Genomic DNA, 4,961 nt, shown 5'->3' with positions numbered 1-4,961 from the left:
TGCGTTAGAACGCCTTTAAGGCGTTCAGTGGATATTGAATTTGTCCCTGTCAATGAAGTTTTAAAGGCTGTACCACCCCTCTGATGTGAAGTATGGAAAAGAATGAAAAGCAGCAGAAAAGTGAACACTTCATTTAGTGAAAACATACAAAGGCATTAAAGCTTGAACTAGAATGCCTGCTTGGTATCAAAGAGACAAGCTTATCACAGTATTTTTTTCCTGCTGGCCTATAATGATGTACCAATGATGTTAGGTGGCATTTACTTCCTAGTTTTTATTTCTTAAAGAAAATATACTCCAGTGGTGCAGTAGGTAAAGTCATGACTCGGTTTGGTGCAGGTCATGATCTGCAGGAACTGGGACTGAGCCCAGTGTGTGGCTCTGCACTGGCCGGGGAGCTGGCTGCTCTTCTCTGCCTGTGACCCCACCACCCTATCTCTCACAAATAAAAAAAAAATTTTTTTAAGGGAAGACTTGAAGAAAGTTGGAGGCACACCAATGAAAAATTAAAACCTGAAAGAAAAAAAATATATATACTCCATTTCTACAACTATAATATTGAATAAAGTGATTACTTTGTACAGCTCCCGGAACAATCTTTGGAGATGACATTTCTGACTTTAAAAAAATTAATATAAAAGAAGCTAGATTCCATAAACTGAGAACTCTGGACAGATGATCAGCTGTACCTATGGCCCTTTGCCTTTAAACAGAATACGTGACAATATGTATCTGAGACTGTTGCCTGCACAATGAGATGTATTAAAGGAGCAGAAATTTAAAATGTTTCTAATGTAAAAATAGTATATAAATGCATATGTATCACAATGTGTGTGTGTGTATGGCTGTGTGTGTAGTGACAGTCACGGCCACTCCAGAACACTCCAACGAAAATCTCCCTAGAGCAAAGTCACACATACACGCGGTGGATTTGAGTATGAGACTTTAGAAAATTTTCAAGCAATTATCATGTTGTTTCCTGCATTTCCTTAGCCCGCGCTGCCGCTGTGTGTCTGAAAAGCGCTGCTTTCCTGAAGGGAACTAGTAGCTCTCTGGAGGCTTCAGGGTCCTTGGGAGGCAGCGAGCGGCAACGCGGGCTGCACCTGCGCGGGAGAGGCCGAGGGGAGCCTCCGGCTCGGGGTCCGGCCCCGGCCCCGGGAGCTCGCGCTCCTGGCGGTGCACGTGGGTACAGGTACGCCTCCGCGGCCGCCCGCCCCCGGCGCTCCAGTGGCGCAACCGGTTAGCGCGCGGTACTTATACGACGGTAGCTGCGGGCGATGCCGAGGTTGTGAGTTCGAGCCTCACCTGGGGCACTTTTGCCGCCCTTCAGGTACGATCCGCAAATCAGTGAGAAACAGAGACTCAGGCGCGGACTTAAGGTACACGTGAGCATCACTTAGAGATGCTGCTATGCCTGAGTTTGACTCCTCGAAATGCGGACAGTCTTGCGGTGCTTTTTAAAAAGATTTTTAAAGATGTATTTATTCATGAGAGACACAGGCAGAGGGAGAAGCAGGCTCCCCACGGAGGCTCATGCGGGACTCGATCCTGAAGGCTCAACCACAGAGCCACCCAGGGGCCCACACCTTGGTTTTTAATAAGTATCTCAGGGGAAACCTTCCGGTCTTAAATCTGCCTTCCGTCCCTCAGTTCTCCGCTCCACTGGGATCCTCATCCCTCAGGTCCGCGATGCCTGCACTTATGACGAAGACACAGGTGTTCAGTCTCAGAAAACAAACCGACCCACTCCGAGTTGAGCGGAAGCCTGCGTGTGGCCCACGTAACCTCAGTAACCTCAGTAACCTCAGTAACCTCACCGTCTGGATATTCGGTGTTCCCAAAGGCATCCTGGGGACGCAGAGCTCTCCAGCTTCCCAGGACAGGGGAAGTCGTCCAGATGCTGCTTACAGCCCCCTCCTCGCCCTGAGCTGCCCCACATGTAAATGTAAGTTCAAAACAAGGCTCCCAGGCCGACTTAGGTGAACACTTGGTAAAGAAGTGATAATGCCTAGGGGTGGTGGAAGGGGAGGAGGGCGGGGGTGGGGGTGAATGGGCCACAGGCACTGAGGGGGACACTTGACGGGATGAGCACTGGGCGTTATACTGTATGTTGGCAGGTCGAACTCCAATAAAACACACACACACACACACACACACACACACACACACACAAGCAAGCTTGCAGAGGTTGTCACTTGCTCAAGATTGCACAACTAGGGGTGGCTCAGCGGTTTAGCGCCTGCCTTTGGTCCAGGGTGCAATCCTGGAGTCCCGGGATCGAGTCCCATGTCGGGATCCTGGCATGGAGCCTGCTTCTCCCTTCTTCTGTGTCTCTGCCTCTCTCTCTCTCTCTCTCTCTATGTCTATCATAAAGTAAAAAAAAAAGATTGCACAACCTGGACTCGATACTCTGAGTTACTTACTGCACAGTGTTCTAAGCAGTGTGAGCTATGTACATAATCACGGGGAGGCCAGTGCAGTTTGAACCTGGACTTCACATTTGACAACGGATGCACTATCAAATAGATAAAGCTTTTGTATGTTAAAAAAAAAAAAAAAGAAAAAGAAAAAAGTGATAATAGGCCCACCTGGGTGGCTCAGCTGTTGAACATCTGCCTTTGGCTCAGGGCATGTTCCCTGGCTCCTGGGATGGAGTCCCACCTCAGGCTCCCTGCAGGGAGCCTACTTCTCTCTCTGCCTATGTCTTTGCCTCTCTCTCTGTGTGTCTCTCATGAATAAATAAATAAAATCTTAAAAAAAAAAGAAGTGATAATGAATAGGTTACTTACCAGGATGTACAATGGACATATGAATAGAGGTTATTCACAGAGTTGTTTTCAGTTAAAAAGAAGATAATAAATTATCAGTTAATTAATGGCTGCAAATTCCTCCCATCTCTGCATGTCCCCATACAAAGTGATTTTGCAGTATCTTCCATCAAGAGATGGGGTCTGTTTCTCTCCCTCTTGGATGTGAGCTGATCTTGTGATTGACTTTGCCAACTACAGTGCTTTTGAAGTGATTTTGCAGGAGTTCCAAGATAAGGCCTTGGAGCTTCCCCTTTTGCCATCTTGGGACCCTGAAACTCGCCATACGAAGGAATGCCATCTAATTTCCTAGACGATGGAGGCTCACATATAGACACTGCCATCCTAGCCATCCCAGCCATTCCAGGTGACACCCCAGACATGTGGGTGGGAACATTTTGGACCATCCAGTCCCAGTCAGACTGCCAGATGATTTCAATCACATGAATGACCACAAGCAAAACCAGCAAAAGAATTTCCCAGCTGAGTGCAGCCCAAATTGTTGACCTGCAGAATTTCAAATGAAAGAAACAATTATAGTCTTAAGCCACTAAATTTGGGTGAGGTTCGTTACAAAGATTTAGATGACTGTATTTCACACAGAAGCATTTAAGCACAGAATAAGAGCCTAAGATGAGTTAGCAGATTATTACTTTTGGGGATCTTTTCATTGTCCTAAACATTGGGTCCTCTCTGTTCTTGCCACAGCATAGAGACTCCAAAATCATTTGGAACCTGGGCTATTTAAATTTATTCCAGGAGTAAGCTGTTTCCTTGGGTCCTTGCACCAAGCTTAGAGTTGAAAGGCTCAGAATTTCTGAATCTCTAGAGTGAGTAGAGGTATGATTGAATAGGCAGTGTCCACATTCCTTGCCTGCATTTGCAAATAGACTAAGCTGTAGGATCCGTATTCCTCTCTGGATGCATCTTCCCAGTGCTGGCTGTCCTTTTGTTAAATGTCCTGCTTTGCCTCGCCCATGACAAGGAGACAAGGAGCTAATAGCCACATTGAGAAACATTTGCATATTGAAATAGTTTAAAGATACCAAGCACTCAAACCTGATAGCTTGTTGCCTAATATTTTTTTCAAGGAAATCCCATAACAGAATTTCTTAGGGGTAGCATACTTGTTGTCATGGTGACTAGAAATTACATGTACAGTTCTTTTTTCAAATAGGTCTCCAGGACCTTCCCACTGGGTTACCCAGCAAGATACCACACCTAAGCCAAACTTCTTTGCTTATATAAAAAAGCAATTCTACAAAACAATGGGTTTTTATAAATGTATAGTTGGATCTATAACAGAGAAATGTAATAAGTAATATATTTGCCAATAAACATGGAGAAAACAAAAAGTAAAACAGCAGATATAAATACCACTATATTGAAAATAACATTAATTATGAATGGATTAAACAACCAATCTGATGGCAGAGACTGTTATATTGGATTTTAAAAAAGATCCAATTCTATGTGGTTTACAGGAGATACATTTTAGATTCAAAGATATGATAGAGTGACAAGAATGATAAAAAGATATATCATGCACACAGCAACCACAAGAATGCCAAAGTGTCTGTATCTATCATTACATAAAATAGTCTAAAACAAATAAAAAAGGCTCTAGAGATAAATAAAAACATTTCATAATGATGAAAGAATCAATCCATCAGAAAGATATAACACTTATATGTGTACCCAATGAAAGAGCACCAAAATATATGAAGCAAAAACTTAAAGAAATAAAGAAAAGAATAGACAATTCAACAATAATGGTTGGAGATTTCAAAATCTTACTTTCAATAATACATGGAACTAGACAAAAGATCAACAAAAAAATAAAAGATTTTTATGATAAAATATATAATAAACCAGACCTAACAGACATCTATAGAAAACACCACCAAGTATACTTACATCTCAAGTGCACGTGGTACATTCTCAAGGATAACTGTATACTCAGCCATAAGACAAACCTTGATAAATCTAAAAGGATTGAAATAATACAAAATATATTCATCAATCACAATGTATGAAACTAGAAATTAATAACAAAGAATTTCATAGAACTCACAATTATGTGAAAATTAAGCAATATACTCTGAAATAACAAATGAGTCAATGAAAAAAAAACAAAAGAGAATAGAAAATACT

At 42.6% G+C, this 4,961-nt stretch overlaps 1 non-coding gene across 1 annotated transcript; it reads left to right on the top strand.

Moving 5' to 3' along the window:
- The first annotated feature begins 1,221 nt into the window (after positions 1–1,221).
- On the top strand, positions 1,222–1,313 carry TRNAI-UAU. Its single transcript is given in 2 exon segments — positions 1,222–1,259; positions 1,278–1,313. It is a non-coding gene; the product is annotated as a tRNA-Ile (tRNA).
- The last annotated feature ends 3,648 nt before the right edge of the window (positions 1,314–4,961 follow it).

The sequence above is a fragment of the Vulpes lagopus genome, chromosome 10 (assembly GCF_018345385.1).
Source record: "Vulpes lagopus strain Blue_001 chromosome 10, ASM1834538v1, whole genome shotgun sequence".
NCBI lineage: Eukaryota > Metazoa > Chordata > Mammalia > Carnivora > Canidae > Vulpes > Vulpes lagopus.
This window is presented reverse-complemented; position numbering and strand designations above follow the sequence as displayed.